This window comes from Camelina sativa, chromosome 3, assembly GCF_000633955.1.
Source record: "Camelina sativa cultivar DH55 chromosome 3, Cs, whole genome shotgun sequence".
NCBI classification, from domain to species: Eukaryota; Viridiplantae; Streptophyta; class Magnoliopsida; order Brassicales; family Brassicaceae; genus Camelina; species Camelina sativa.
In genome coordinates, this window is record NC_025687.1 from 25,951,235 (window position 1) to 25,968,470 (window position 17,236).

General features: G+C 37.5%; 1 pseudogene; it reads right to left on the minus strand.

The window, feature by feature from the left end:
- LOC104779320 overlaps nucleotides 1-10,544 on the minus strand; it is a 12,081-nt pseudogene extending 1,537 nt beyond the window's left edge.

Consider the following 17,236-nt stretch of genomic DNA (forward strand, 5'->3'; position numbering starts at 1 on the left):
AAATTAAGAGGTCACTGTAATACTTAGGGGTCGAATTCCACAAGGACTCAAGTTTACAAAATAAATTATAGAGTTTTATAATTAAGCTAAACAATAATAATTTGAATTAAAATAAACAATGCAAAATATTAAATAAAAGCTGTGTAAATTAAGATGATCAAAAAGTTATGTCCAGAAAATTTCTCAGGAAATTACAAAATAGTAAATCAATAAATTAATTAGGATTCAAACAATTAAAAATCAGATCTAGAACTCTAAACTCTTTTGTAAAATAAATCAGTTTTCACTGCAAATATTATCTAAATTAAAAACCAGAAAATCCAAATCTCTTTGTAAAATTCTAGGTTAAAACTTAGCTTTAAAAACAGGTTTAGATAATTTCACAAAATTACTAAATCAAATCTCTTTGCAGAAAGTAATTTTGCTCATCAAAAGGTTTTATCAGGAAAATCAATTATATTCTCATATCAATTTATTTTGCTAGGTTATTAATTCTAGATGGCCAATCAAGGATTAATATGAAGAACAACCTATGATGAAGATCTAGAAAGATAATGAATCCTAAATAAACAGATCTAATAAATCATAAAATCCATGTGAAAAACCCTGAACCTAACAAGCAAACTACTCAGATATAATCAATGAGGAACACATCATAGACTGAATAAATTGCATTAAGAAATCAAAAGAAGAAGTAAAGGAGTTTTGAATCTTCTCTCAAGGAGTCTTGATTCTTCTCTCCAATAGCTCTCTAAAAATCTTTTAGGGTTTTTCTCTCTCAAAAAGCTGCTAGAATAAAACTTCCTAGAATAAAACTTAAGGGTTTCTAAAACCTAAAAATACTATTTATATGTCCTAAAACACGTCAGGTGTGTTGCAAATATGGAAAACTTTGGGGCAGATTTGTAAAATTTCCAAATTTGTGATTCTTCATCGGCTGAAGAGGGTGTCGACCGATGCTCTTGTTTTGATCCGAGTCCAAATTGATTCTTCGAGATTTATGCTCCAAAATGATCCAAATTGCTCCACTTTGCTCCTTATGTGCCAAAGTCATAGAAAACCTGCAAAGACTCAAAAACATCATAGAAAACAAATCAAAAGACTCAAAAAGACTCATTATATCATGGTTAAAAACCACAAAAACCATGATATATCAACTCCCCCAGACTTAGCATTTGCTTGACCTCAAGCAAAACAGAAACTTAGACCTGTGAAAGAGGTTTGACAACAGAAAAACTCATTTTCTTTCTAAGGTAATGCCATGATCATTCAAACCATAATCCATATGCTTAGCAGACAAATCCAAATAGAACCACCATGTACTTCTCCATTGACATTCGTATCATTCCCAAATTCAAACCAAATTCCACTACTTCCTCCATTAAGCCTTCATCAATGGGACTCATCAATTTGATCAATGTCAAGAACCTTCTAGACTTATTCCCGTACTATATTTTAACAAGCAAGATATATCTTTTTAGAATATGTGGTATTCTTCCTCTCCCCCCAGACTTATTCTATTCTAAGCCTCCTTTGAGCTTTGCCTTGCTGTTTTTTTTTACTGACTTTTTTTTTACAAGCAAAGGTGTAGGCGAATAATGGGGTCATCGGTAATTTACCTATCCCTCGCTTCCAAGCTTTGTGTGATCATTTGACTCAAGAGTAGAATAATGAGGTCATTGGTAATTTACCTCTCTCTCTAAACTGATCAAAATCATCTCATCTTCTATTCTCGTTTTTTTTTTAACAAAGCTCTTAGGAGTGATTTTTTCAACTTAAATAAGGGAGAGAAATACCATTTTCTTTTGAAGATCTTACTTGTCAGGTATGAACAAGGAGACAAGCTTTATGAACATCAATCTCCTTAATGAGTTAAAAAGAAAAGTACAGAAGTTACCTCAGGCTTTTATGAATTCCGTTGGAAATTTGGATGTCTCTGGTTCACTGGTTAGCCATTGGATTTTTCATTAGTCGGATTAGTGGATTCAATCGGCAGCATTAATCAACCAAGGCAATACACCTAAAAAGAAAAATCATAGTCCCCAACACAATTATGAAAAATTTGACTCAATAAAAACAAAATTCGGTTTTGACACACTAAAAACCAAAAACTCTGTTAGTAGTTAGTACTAATCTCCCCCAGACTTAAACGACACTGTCCCCAGTGTCTTCAAGTAAGAAGAAAGCAAAAAGAAACAAAAACATATGGAAAATTGTAAGGAAAAGATGAACTGTTTTTGGGTTACCATGCGTCGTCGACCGATACCATTTCAGTGTCGATCGACACTCATCACGAATGGTGTTTTTGGCCGTATGTCCTTGTTAGTTGCAGATAGTTGTGTTGATGGATCAATCCTTGGATGATTATTCTGTTAAGAGACACTCAAACACAAGTTAAAAGCAACATGATAGATAGATAGTTCATGATTTCAAACAAAATTCAAACAAAAACTGACTCAATGCAAAAAAAGAAAAATGATTCAAAAGGAAAAGAAAAACCTATAAGTGGGTTGCCTCCCACTAAGCGCTTGTTTTCAGTCATTAGCTGGACTGCGTTGAAGCTCAGGCATTGGGTAGATCAGAACATGGCAATGCATGCCTCCCAGAGCATGACCTCTTCATCCAAGGTGGTGTATAAGCAGTAGAAGAGTGAGGTCTACCAAGGATATGAGGAACAGGACCTGGGTGGGATTTAGGGTAGGGTTTGCATCTTTTATGTCCTGCACAATAACCAACAGAAGAAACAAGCGCTCTACGATAATCTCATGGCTCGGTTAACTGCAAAACAGTTTTTGTACCTTTGAAAGCCTTGTTAATGATAGAAGGGGGGTTGGGTAAAGAAGATGCATACCTTTGCCTTACCTGAGGACTCTGGGGTGTGGAGGGGTGTGTCTTCTGTTTGGGAACAGTTGTCAGACTTGGAGCATCAGTTGTGGACAAGTGCAGGTTCGGATGTGGAGGGGTGTCGATCGATGCTGCAGCGGTGTCGATCGACATTGAGCTTGATGCTCAAAAATCAGAAATTTTCTCAACAGAAAAAGTCTGTCCATCAATAGTAGGAGCCCTCCTCAGCTTATCCATCTCAAAGTTTATACTCAAACCTCCCACATTCAGTGTTATATGTCCCTTCTGTACATCTATGATGGCACGAGCTGTAGCCAAGAAAGATCTTCCTAAGATGAGAGGGTCTTTAGGCTCTTTGTCATACTTCAGCACCACAAAGTCAGTGGGAATCATGAAGTTTCCAACCTTAATTGGAATATCCTCTAAAACACCTTCAGGAATTCTTCGGGATCGATCAACTAAGATAAGAGATATCTGAGTTGGCTTGAATTCCATCATCCCAAGTTTCATAGCAACAGAATGTGGCATCAAGTTAATACTAGAGCCTAGATCACATAGTGAGTGAGCAAACCGTTCTGCAGAGATAAAGCAATCAAGTACAAAGCTTCTAGGGTCTAGTAACTTCTATGCAGTCCTACACTGAATTATTGCACTCACTTCCTTAGAGACAACCACCTCTTGCTTCTTCTCTTTCTTTTTCTATGAGGGCTAGTTCAGCAGAATCGCACTGACATCCTTAGTTAGCAAAGCTCCTTCCTCAGGGCTCAAACCATTTGATACCATTCTCTTCACATAACGCTTAAGTGGTGATGAAAGCTTTACCGAACCCCCGACACCGTGGTTCGTAGCCACGTGCTTTTTTTCACGAGGTACGCCTATCAATTTGAATGAATCAGTCAGGGGCCTGATAGGCGGTGGTTTTGCATCAATCAAAGGCATCTCTATCATCACCTTGTCCATCATCGCCTTACATCTAGCTTCCTCCATCTCCTGCTTGGACTTTCTTGGCTTAGGAAAAGGAATCTTATGCTTGTATACCCTCTCAACAGCTGCTGGAATCTGAGATTTTGTGTTGCCGGGTCCTGTCTGAGAGGGGTGTCGACCGACACCCAGGTGGTGCCGATCGACACCATCATCTGAACCCGAGAATTTGGCCGATTTTTCTTTCTGTTCTGCAGAAACAATTGCACCAGCATCTTCATCTCTCACTGATATGGAATTGCAATCATGCTTGGGGTTTGACTCAGCTCTTCCAGAAAGAAAACCCTCTTGCTTTTAACAGACCCAGCAGTCTGTGCCACTTGACTCTCCAATTGCTTAACATGTACATTCAATGCATCAATCCTTCCAGTAAACTCTGTGTAGACATTATCAATCTTCCCATTGAATGTCACTGTCATATTCTCTTGTCCCTGAAGAAGCTGCTCAAGCATGGCCTCCATTCTACTCTCAGAAGGAGTTTGTGGATGTGGAGATTGATAGGAAGAGTTCCCATAAGTCCCTGTGAAGTTGTTCCCTTGTTGCTACTTCTGAAAATCAGGCTTAGGAGTGTAGCCCAAAGAGTTCCCACTGTAAGGCTTGTTGCTTTGCTGATTACCGAATCTTTGTCCTTGATACCCAGCTCCATAAACATAGTTGACATTCTCCTCTGTATTTTCTGGCTCTGGCTCAAATGTCTCAACTTCAGCAGCAAAGTGAACTGATTTCTTACCCACAAGAAGATTATGCACTGAATCTAGCTTAGCATTGACTGAAGCTAGCTGGTTTGATTCAAATCCTCCATGTAATCTCTTTCTTTCAGCATCAGCTCTCTTAGTACTATTGCTGGAGGCCAAATTCTCAATCAAGGCTTCAGCATCTTCAGGATATCTTGTCTTGAAGTTCCCATGACTTGCAGCATCCAAAGCTAGCTGATATTCCCAGTCAATTCCTCTGAAAAAGATGCTTAGCAGTTGCACTCTTGAAAATCCATGGTGTGGACAGACCCTTTGATAAGCCTTGAATCTCACCCAAGCTGCCTTGAAAGCTTCATCTGGTCTTTGCTTGAAGGAGGACAGCTTGACTCTTAGCTCATCTGACATGGCATCATCATAAAAGTAGTTGAGAAAAGCCACTTTGACTTGTTGCCAAAATGTCAAAGATCCAGTTGGCAACTGTTTTAGCCATTGAGATGCTACTCCTGCAAGTGAATATGGGAAAAGCTTGCAGTAGATGTAGTCTTCAGTTACTCCATTGGCCTTGATACTGGTCACCAAGTCTTCAAAATGCTCAATATGGTCCAAAGGCTTCTCATTGGGCAGATTAGAGATGGATCTTTGTCCAACTAGCTGGAAGTATGCAGGCTTCAGCTCAAAGTCATTCTTTGGAAATGGAGGTGGAACAACTGCAGAGAGGTTTTCATACATTAAATCAGCTCTGTTGAAGTCTGNCACTGGTTAGCCATTGGATTTTTCATTAGTCGGATTAGTGGATTCAATCGGCAGCATTAATCAACCAAGGCAATACACCTAAAAAGAAAAATCATAGTCCCCAACACAATTATGAAAAATTTGACTCAATAAAAACAAAATTCGGTTTTGACACACTAAAAACCAAAAACTCTGTTAGTAGTTAGTACTAATCTCCCCCAGACTTAAACGACACTGTCCCCAGTGTCTTCAAGTAAGAAGAAAGCAAAAAGAAACAAAAACATATGGAAAATTGTAAGGAAAAGATGAACTGTTTTTGGGTTACCATGCGTCGTCGACCGATACCATTTCAGTGTCGATCGACACTCATCACGAATGGTGTTTTTGGCCGTATGTCCTTGTTAGTTGCAGATAGTTGTGTTGATGGATCAATCCTTGGATGATTATTCTGTTAAGAGACACTCAAACACAAGTTAAAAGCAACATGATAGATAGATAGTTCATGATTTCAAACAAAATTCAAACAAAAACTGACTCAATGCAAAAAAAGAAAAATGATTCAAAAGGAAAAGAAAAACCTATAAGTGGGTTGCCTCCCACTAAGCGCTTGTTTTCAGTCATTAGCTGGACTGCGTTGAAGCTCAGGCATTGGGTAGATCAGAACATGGCAATGCATGCCTCCCAGAGCATGACCTCTTCATCCAAGGTGGTGTATAAGCAGTAGAAGAGTGAGGTCTACCAAGGATATGAGGAACAGGACCTGGGTGGGATTTAGGGTAGGGTTTGCATCTTTTATGTCCTGCACAATAACCAACAGAAGAAACAAGCGCTCTACGATAATCTCATGGCTCGGTTAACTGCAAAACAGTTTTTGTACCTTTGAAAGCCTTGTTAATGATAGAAGGGGGGTTGGGTAAAGAAGATGCATACCTTTGCCTTACCTGAGGACTCTGGGGTGTGGAGGGGTGTGTCTTCTGTTTGGGAACAGTTGTCAGACTTGGAGCATCAGTTGTGGACAAGTGCAGGTTCGGATGTGGAGGGGTGTCGATCGATGCTGCAGCGGTGTCGATCGACATTGAGCTTGATGCTCAAAAATCAGAAATTTTCTCAACAGAAAAAGTCTGTCCATCAATAGTAGGAGCCCTCCTCAGCTTATCCATCTCAAAGTTTATACTCAAACCTCCCACATTCAGTGTTATATGTCCCTTCTGTACATCTATGATGGCACGAGCTGTAGCCAAGAAAGATCTTCCTAAGATGAGAGGGTCTTTAGGCTCTTTGTCATACTTCAGCACCACAAAGTCAGTGGGAATCATGAAGTTTCCAACCTTAATTGGAATATCCTCTAAAACACCTTCAGGAATTCTTCGGGATCGATCAACTAAGATAAGAGATATCTGAGTTGGCTTGAATTCCATCATCCCAAGTTTCATAGCAACAGAATGTGGCATCAAGTTAATACTAGAGCCTAGATCACATAGTGAGTGAGCAAACCGTTCTGCAGAGATAAAGCAATCAAGTACAAAGCTTCTAGGGTCTAGTAACTTCTATGCAGTCCTACACTGAATTATTGCACTCACTTCCTTAGAGACAACCACCTCTTGCTTCTTCTCTTTCTTTTTCTATGAGGGCTAGTTCAGCAGAATCGCACTGACATCCTTAGTTAGCAAAGCTCCTTCCTCAGGGCTCAAACCATTTGATACCATTCTCTTCACATAACGCTTAAGTGGTGATGAAAGCTTTACCGAACCCCCGACACCGTGGTTCGTAGCCACGTGCTTTTTTTCACGAGGTACGCCTATCAATTTGAATGAATCAGTCAGGGGCCTGATAGGCGGTGGTTTTGCATCAATCAAAGGCATCTCTATCATCACCTTGTCCATCATCGCCTTACATCTAGCTTCCTCCATCTCCTGCTTGGACTTTCTTGGCTTAGGAAAAGGAATCTTATGCTTGTATACCCTCTCAACAGCTGCTGGAATCTGAGATTTTGTGTTGCCGGGTCCTGTCTGAGAGGGGTGTCGACCGACACCCAGGTGGTGCCGATCGACACCATCATCTGAACCCGAGAATTTGGCCGATTTTTCTTTCTGTTCTGCAGAAACAATTGCACCAGCATCTTCATCTCTCACTGATATGGAATTGCAATCATGCTTGGGGTTTGACTCAGCTCTTCCAGAAAGAAAACCCTCTTGCTTTTAACAGACCCAGCAGTCTGTGCCACTTGACTCTCCAATTGCTTAACATGTACATTCAATGCATCAATCCTTCCAGTAAACTCTGTGTAGACATTATCAATCTTCCCATTGAATGTCACTGTCATATTCTCTTGTCCCTGAAGAAGCTGCTCAAGCATGGCCTCCATTCTACTCTCAGAAGGAGTTTGTGGATGTGGAGATTGATAGGAAGAGTTCCCATAAGTCCCTGTGAAGTTGTTCCCTTGTTGCTACTTCTGAAAATCAGGCTTAGGAGTGTAGCCCAAAGAGTTCCCACTGTAAGGCTTGTTGCTTTGCTGATTACCGAATCTTTGTCCTTGATACCCAGCTCCATAAACATAGTTGACATTCTCCTCTGTATTCTCTGGCTCTGGCTCAAATGTCTCAACTTCAGCAGCAAAGTGAACTGATTTCTTACCCACAAGAAGATTATGCACTGAATCTAGCTTAGAATTGACTGAAGCTAGCTGGTTTGATTCAAATCCTCCATGTAATCTCTTTCTTTCAGCATCAGCTCTCTTAGTACTATTGCTGGAGGCCAAATTCTCAATCAAGGCTTCAGCATCTTCAGGATATCTTGTCTTGAAGTTCCCATGACTTGCAGCATCCAAAGCTAGCTGATATTCCCAGTCAATTCCTCTGAAAAAGATGCTTAGCAGTTGCACTCTTGAAAATCCATGGTGTGGACAGACCCTTTGATAAGCCTTGAATCTCACCCAAGCTGCCTTGAAAGCTTCATCTGGTCTTTGCTTGAAGGAGGACAGCTTGACTCTTAGCTCATCTGACATGGCATCATCATAAAAGTAGTTGAGAAAAGCCACTTTGACTTGTTGCCAAAATGTCAAAGATCCAGTTGGCAACTGTTTTAGCCATTGAGATGCTACTCCTGCAAGTGAATATGGGAAAAGCTTGCAGTAGATGTAGTCTTCAGTTACTCCATTGGCCTTGATACTGGTCACCAAGTCTTCAAAATGCTCAATATGGTCCAAAGGCTTCTCATTGGGCAGATTAGAGATGGATCTTTGTCCAACTAGCTGGAAGTATGCAGGCTTCAGCTCAAAGTCATTCTTTGGAAATGGAGGTGGAACAACTGCAGAGAGGTTTTCATACATTAAATCAGCTCTGTTGAAGTCTGCAATAGTCCTGATCATATCCCAATTTTGATCCTGTCTTCGAACTGGGTTGTGGACGTGGTTTGCAGCTCTACGTCCGTCTGCTGGAGGTGGGTGTCGATCGATACCCTCTGGTTGGCGATCGACACCATCGACAACAGCAGCTTGCTCGTCGCCAACAACAACTTCAGCAATAACATTACTGCATCAAGCTTTTGGCCCTGCTCGTTGCGCAAGTGGCCCTCTTGATCCCTCAAAGCACCATCCTCATCACGCATCAGAATAACTGTGTTAACAATCTTCAAGGATTTGGCTGCTTTTCGGTTCTCACGCTCAAGTTTTCCCAACTCTTGATTTGTAAGCTTCACAGTAGGAACAGTCTTGTTGCTCCTTGTGTGAGGTCTAGGAGGCATGCACCTGAAACACCAAAGAGAAGAAAAACAAAAACGTGTAAGTAGAAAAAAAAAAAAAAAAATTTAGACGAAATACAAAACTCAAATCTAATGGTAGATCAAAGAGTCCCCGGCAACGGCGCCAAAATTTGATATGCTCAAATTTACCCTTGAGCTTATCTCTCAAATTAAGAGGTCACTGTAATACTTAGGGGTCGAATTCCACAAGGACTCAAGTCTACATAATAAATTATAGAGTTTTATAATTAAGCTAAACAATAATAATTTGAATTAAAATAAACAATGCAAAATAATAAATAAAAGCTGTGTAAATTCAGATGATCAAAAAGCTATGTCTAGGAAATTTTTCAGGAAATTACAAAATATTAAATCAATAAATTAATTAGGATTCAAGCAATTAAAAATCAGATCTAGAACTCTAAACTCTTTTGTAAAATAAATCAGTTCTCACTGCAAATATTATCTAAATTAAAAACCAGAAAATCCAAATCTCTTTGTAAAATTCTAGGTTAAAAATTAGCTTTAAAAACAGGTTTAGATAAGTTCACAAAATTACTAAATCAAATCTCTTTGCAGAAAGTAATTTTTCTCATCAAAAGGTTTTATCAGGAAAATCAATTATATTCTCACATCAATTTATTTTCCTAGGTTATTAATTCTAGATGGCCAATCAAGGATTAATATGAAGAACAACCTATGATGAACATCTAGAAAGATAATGAAGCCTAAATAAACAGATCTAATAAATCATAAAATCCATGTGAAAAAAATTGAACCTAACAAGCAAACTACTCAGACATAATCAATGAGGAACACATCATAGACTGAATAAATTACATTAAGAAATCAAAAGAAGAAGTAAAGGAGTTCTGAATCTTCTCTGAAGGAGTCTTGATTCTTCTCTCCAATAGCTCTCTAAAAATCTTTTAGGGTTTTTCTCTCTCAAAAAGCTGTTAGAATAAAACTTAACGGTTTCTAAAACCTAAAAATACTATTTATATGTCCTAAAACACGTCAGGGACTTGTGTTGCAAATATAGAAAACTTTGGGGCAGATTTGTAAAATTTCGAAATTTGTGATTCTTCATCGGCTGAAGAGGGTGTCGACCGATGCTCTTGTTTTGATCCGAGTCCAAATTGATTCTTCGAGATTTATGCTCCAAAATGATCTAAATTGCTCCACTTTGCTCCTTCTGTGCCAAAGTCCTAAAAAACCTGCAAATACTCAAAAACATCCTAGAAAACAAATCAAAAGACTCAAAAAGACTCCTTATATCATGGTTAAAACCCACAAAAACCATAATATATCAATGAACACGAATAAAAGCATATTTCCAAGTCATACCATCTCTGTGAAACCTGTGTCTGGATAACCATGGAATGATCCATCTTTCAGTTGTCCAGTCTTGACATAGTCGAACTTGACAAATTGTATGCCTTTCGGACCACCTCGTACATATATCTTTGTCACATCATAATGGTCGGATCCATCATCCCACTCATATTTGCTTGCCGCCTGCTCGTATCCTTCCGCTTCCAGCCTATGGGTCATATCGGATAGATGTAAATAGTGACTATCGAACTAGCGGGAGTCATATAAATATTTTGTTAAAGAGTTATTAAGAAGTTGTATTTAATAACAGTATCGTGACTTTTGAAATGTTTCAGTTGTACTAGTTTTGAAATGTTTAACAAATATGTATTCATTAAGAAGTTGTATTTTTATACCTCGTATAGCAGTTTCATTAAAAATACATAAACTTTTAAATTTGGGATGTTAATTTTACTTCTCAACTTTGAAAATATCAATTAAATCATTAAAAAAAATCTACTACATAAAGAAATGACGAACGTGCGTTAACTTGTCTCTTTGAGGCATGTCGTAAAAATGTTAAATAGATTAGTATTACTGGAAGTACATATTATGTTGGTGGTATTTGGATTTATTTATCCCATGTTAGCTCTATGATAATAAGTCAATGAATTGGTTCAATCATATTGGGTTGGAGAATATAATGGGCTGTGCCTGCCCATGATATAATCGTTCCATTCAAATTCTGGTTTTGGTTATTGCTGGAAACCAGTGTTCAATAAATCGCCCTAGGCGCTGGGCATGAGGGGTTCGCCACGCTTTTTCTTTATCAGCAGTACTAAGCGGGGCAAGCTATTTGGCGGTTTCAGCAGCGTTTAATCGGATTCGGCGGTTTTAGGCGGCTGCAAAAACATGTTCTTAACATAAACCCTAATTTACAAACGAAGAAGACGATGACTGTTTTATGCTTTTACTCAGTGAATAGAGTCACGTGAACAACTTAACTCTTTAATAGGCTTTAAAAATTGGCATGGTTTTTCTTATTTGGCCCAACAAATGTTATGTTTCTTGTCTTTCTTTTTTGTCCTCACGTTTCTTGTTATTTTTATTCATTATAATAGGTTTTATTTAATAACTTCACCAAATGTTATAATGAAATATATTTGTCTTCATCCCTGTTTGAATTTTGGTTATATATACATATACATATTATATATTATATATTATATTTTTGCATAAATATGTATATCCGCTTAGAATGCTTAAAAACGCTTAAACTCCGATTAATCCTTCTAGGCGCTAGGCGTTGGGTTACCGCATGGATTCCGCCTAGCGCTTTCTTGAACACTGCTGGAAACTCATATGAGATTGGAGCCTCTCTTCTTTCATACTTATAGATTATAAGTAACACATTGTCTAGTCTCACATAACAATCATCAAATTATCGGGAGAATTAAAAGGTAACTCAATTGCAGATGATTATTACAAAAAACAATAGAAAGAAGATGTCCTTACCCAACAAGAGTCTCATAATTTATTTGGAGGTATGCCTCTCACACATGTTCAATCAAACCCTAAAAAGGCCCACTACCAGAATAAAAGCTGCTACATGAGCTCTATTTTCTTTGTGATTATCCAAATAATTTAATAAAGATTCATCCTACTCCTCTAAGTAACAATATTTAATGCAGTTCCCTCATAAATCATTGGCTACTGCGTCTTTTGAAATGTTCAAGTTGTACGATTAACAACCAAAATGTTCTATCAAACCATAGGAGAATTCCGGTCAATAACTTTTGGTAGCTCTTAATATATTAATACGCTATCGACCCCATTTTAGAAAATAACTTTTTGAACAAAAAATATAAAATAAAAATAACTAAACTTAAATTTATGTCGATATTAAGTACGTAAAAGATTACAATATGCATAAACAAAAACATTTTATCTATATTCTGACCGATCAACTTTTTAAAAATATTATGCACCAGTTTTAAAGCATGCTTTCTTCAAATTTATACAGGTTATTTCACTAAAAATATTAATAACCATTAAAAATGTCACCTAATGTAACTAAAAAAAATTGTGATAACTAGCGTGTTACAGTTTCAGAATGTACAATATACATCTATTAAATGTTATTAATTATGTGCTGAGTTCGAAGATAAAAAATTTAAAACAAAAGTGATTAGTATTTTATATGAAAGAATATTATACGCAAATGTAATAATTAGATTCAATAAGTATTACATTAGATTCAATAACTGTAATCTATTTATAACTATTTATGCTATAGATTTTAATTTGTAGATATTTTCATACTTTGTTAACAGTTTCAGTATATCATAATTCACGTACGACATAAACATATATATTGTCTCTATCCGTCTTTCCTTTGGATATGCACAGGAAGTTTTTTTTTAATCAGACACATGTATAATTGTCTACTTGTCTTAATCACTTTTATTTCCCAACTAAGCAAAGAATATCTTAGAACCTTGCTCTTCATTCTTGATTTTGAGAATCTAAAAAGATGAAAATAGTGACTTATTAAAGAAGTTTTTATTGACTCTGCCATATATAAGCTTTTCTTGATAGTGGTAGAGTTGTTGTTTTGATATGTAATTGGCTTATTGCTATGACTATGAATTCAAACTTGTGAATATACTATTAAGAAAATTAAAAGCTTGAAAAGAAAATTAAAGAAAAAAAGTTGGAAAAGAGAGCACTTTTCTCTCTTTTGCTTTAGGGAAAGAGTTAAACAGCTTGCAATGTCTACTTTAAGTTTTGTGTTTTATTTCACCAAAGTTGTATATTTCACAACAATATAATTTTCTATGCATGTTTTGAGTGCGTAAATGTTTTTGTAAAGTGAGACTGCACTTATTAAACTACCGTAATATCATTGAATCACTATACAAAAATTCGGTATTTTGAATGAGATTATAACCTCCGAGGACGTGGATATGATTGTAATAAAGTAATATGCAAAATATAAAACGTAACCTCTTGGGTCTATTTTGGAGTCATGACATGCAATTTATTAAAACGCTAATAAGAGTCAAACCGTACGACAAATGTAGGTAATCAAAGGACGGATACGGAGAATATTGCACATACATGTCCAATATATATGATTATATATATGAGACAACAAAACAGATACAAAATTGAATTTAAATTTTAATAATATTTGGTTTTTTCCGTATGATTATGATGATTGTCACTAATAGAAACAAAATATGTATGAAAAATTGTGTAGTATTGTTGGGCTAAACTTGAAGAAGAAGAAAGCGGTTTAAAGGAAAAGGAAAACTCCAATCTAATTAGGAATATTTCTATTTAGGAAGTATTTAAATAAGTTAGTTTATCTGTTTGGATTAGGAAATTATGTTTTAAGTTTTCTCTATATAAAGAGTTGCGAAAGTGTGGTATACCATTGAGAGAGATTTGAGAGAGAAAGAGATTGAGAGATTGTGTGAAAGAACTTAAAGTTTTTGAGTTAGTTTCTTTAACTTAATAAGAGAGTTATTCTTATAAACAGATCTTTTGTTCTTATATCTTTCTTGCTAAAACTAGATTTGGTATCAGAGCTTCTAGGTTTGATATTCGAATTATGAGTGAGTTAATAGCTGCAAGCAACAAGCCGAAGGAGAATACGCCATCATCCATTCACTGCCCTATGTTGACACCAATCAATTATACAGTATGGGCAATGAGAATGGACGTTGCGTTGTGTGTTCATAAAGTATGGGAGGCAATTGATCCTGGAACTACCAAACCCGAAAAGAACGACCTTGCAAGAGCCCTACTCTTTCAGTCCATACCTGAGTCTATGATCTTACAAGTTGGTGATCAAGTTACCGCTAAAGGTGTATGGGATTCCATCAAAGCAAGGAACCTAGGCGCTGATCGCGTTAAAGAAGCTAAACTACAGACTCTCATGGCCGAGTTCGACAGACTAAAGATGAAGGAAACCGATACTATTGACAACTTTGTTGGTAAACTTTCAGAGAACTCCACAAAATCAGCATCGTTGGGAGAAATCATTGAAGAAACTAAGATTGTGAAGAAGTTTTTGAAAAGTTTGCCAAGAAAGAAATATATTCATATAATCGCAGCACTTGAGCAGGTTCTTGATCTAAAAACAACAACTTTTGAAGATATTGTTGGCAGATTAAAGACCTATGAGGAACAAATTAATGATGAAGAGGATCCACAAGAAAACCAAAACAAGCTTATGTACGTCAACTCAGAGTCGCAGTCCTACGATTTCAGCTATGATGGTGGCAGAGGAAGAGGCTCATATCGTGGAAGAGGCAGAGGTCGAGGTCGTTCTGGTTTTCAACAAAGGGACAAATCAAGGATTACTTGCTACATGTGTGACAAGATTGGACACTATGCATCAAATTGTCCTGATCGGTTATTGAAATTAATCAAAGCACAAGAAACTTCGGAGAAGGAAGAAGATAACACTCATGAGGCTGAATCTCTTATGATGCATGAAGTAGTGTATCTTAATGAAAAGAAGATACAACCAAAAGAGCTTAAAGACTGCTCAGATGAGACTTGGTATCTGGACAATGGTGCTAATAACCATATGACAAGAAACTATGGTTTATTTTGCAAAATCAATCCAATGGTCACAGGAAGAGTTTGATTTGGTGATGATTCACACATCGACATAAAAGGGAAGGGTTCAATCTTGTTTATCACCAAAGGAGGAGGACGCAAGTTGTTAACTGATGTCTACTACTTACCAAATCTCAAGAGCAATATCATTAGCTTGGGACAAGCTACTGAAGATGGTTGTGATATCAGGATGAAAGATGGTCATCTCACTGTGCATGACCGAGAAGGGAATTTGTTAGTAAGAGCCAATCGTTCGAGAAACAGACTTTACAAAGTCAAATTGGAGGTTGAAAGTACAAAGTGTCTGCAACTTCTAGCTTCAAGTGATTCTAATATGTGGCACTCATGTTTGGGACATGTGAGTCTCAAGACTATCAAGACTATGGTTGCAAAACAGTTAGTGGTTGGGATATCGTGTACCAAAAGAGAAGGAGACTTGTGCGTCTTGCTTACTTGGTAAACAAACAAGGCAAACCTTTCCAAAGGCAACATCCTATCGAGCAAATCAAACACTAGAACTTGTTCATGGAGATCTCTGTGGACTGATCTCACAAAAGGTATATTTTTGTACTGATTGACGATCATTCAATATATATGTGGACCATTTTGTTGAAGGAGAAAAGCGAAGCATTCGAGAAATTTAAAGTGTTTAAAGCATTGGTAGAACAGGAGTCCAACACTTTGATCAAAACATTTAGAACCGACAGAGGGGGTGAGTTCATGTCACAAGAATTTCTCACTTTCTGTGAACAAGAAGGCATCAATAGGCACTTTACGGCGCCATATACACCGCAACAAAACGGTGTTGTTGAGCGACGCAATATGACACTGTTGGAGATGACCAGAAGCCTCTTGAAGAATATGAACATGCCCAACTACTTATGGGGAGAAGCAGTGAGACATGCAACCTATGTCATTAATCGGGTAGGAACAAGAAGTTTAGATTTTCAGACACCATATGAATGTTTCAAGAAGAAGAAGCCAGATGTGGGACATTTGTAGGTGTTTGGATGTGTCGCCTATGCTAAAGTTGAGACTCCACATCTAAAGAAGCTAAATGATAGGTCGAAAATGCTTATATATCTTGGAACATAACCTGGCTTTAAGGTGTACCGACTTCTTGATCCAACCAACCGGAGAATCACTGTTAGTCGAGACGTTGTGTTTGTTGAGAATAAGAGCTGGAGGTGGAATGACCATGTGGATAACTCTGAAGAATCAAGAACTTTTGTTCTTAGTTTTGGCGACTTCGGTAACAATGGAGTTAGAGAAGCGATTGTTACAGATGAAACAGAGGAAAACAGAGAGAATGAAGGAAATAATGATGTTTATGAGGAAGAAGAAGCTACGGATGAGTCTGAAACTGAATCTGCAGAGGAACAAGAACAAAGTCTAGAACTGCCGCAACCTGTGCAGCAAAGTTCTATTACACAGCCGCAGTCTCAGTATCAAAGACCTGTTTTAAGAAAGTCCGAAAGACAAGTTAAACGACCAAGCTACTTGAGTGACTATGTGTTATTAGCTGATATAGAAGGAGAAAATCTTTTATTGATAGCAAATGAAGAACTAGGGAGTTTCAGAGAAGCAAGCGAGTTCAAGGTATGGAAAGATGCTTGTGAGGAAGAGATCAGGTCGATAACGAATAACAACACATGGAGCTTAGTCGATTTACCTTTTGGAGTGAAATCTATCGGTTTGAAATGGGTGTTTAAGTTAAAATGAAACGCAGATAACAGCATAAATAAACACAAAGCAAGACTTGTTGCCAAAGGATATGTGCAGAGGCATGGGATAGATTTTGATGAGGTTTTTGCTCCAGTTGCTCGAATTGAAACAGTCCATTTCATTATTGCTTTGGCTGCTTCGAATGTTTGGGAAATACACCACTTAGATGTAAAGACTGCATTTTTTCATGGAGATTTGATAGAAGATGCGTATGTTACTCAGCCAGAAGGTTTTGCTATCAAAGATAATGAAGAGAAGGTCTACAAGTTGCATAAAGCTCTTTACGGACTTAAGCAAGCACCTCGTGCTTGGAACTTGAAGTTAAACAGCATTCTCGGCGAGTTGGGCTTTGAAAGGCTTTGAAATATGCACTAAAGAATCATCTCTTTACAAGAAGCAAGGTAAAGAAAGTCTTCTCATTGTAGCGGTCTATGTAGATGACTTGCTTGTCACAGGCTCTAGTCTTGAGTTAATTCTTGACTTCAAGAAAGAGATGGCTGGGAAGTTTGAGATGAGCGATCTAGGCAAGCTCACCTACTATCTCGGGATTGAAGTTCATCAAGGAGAAGACGCGA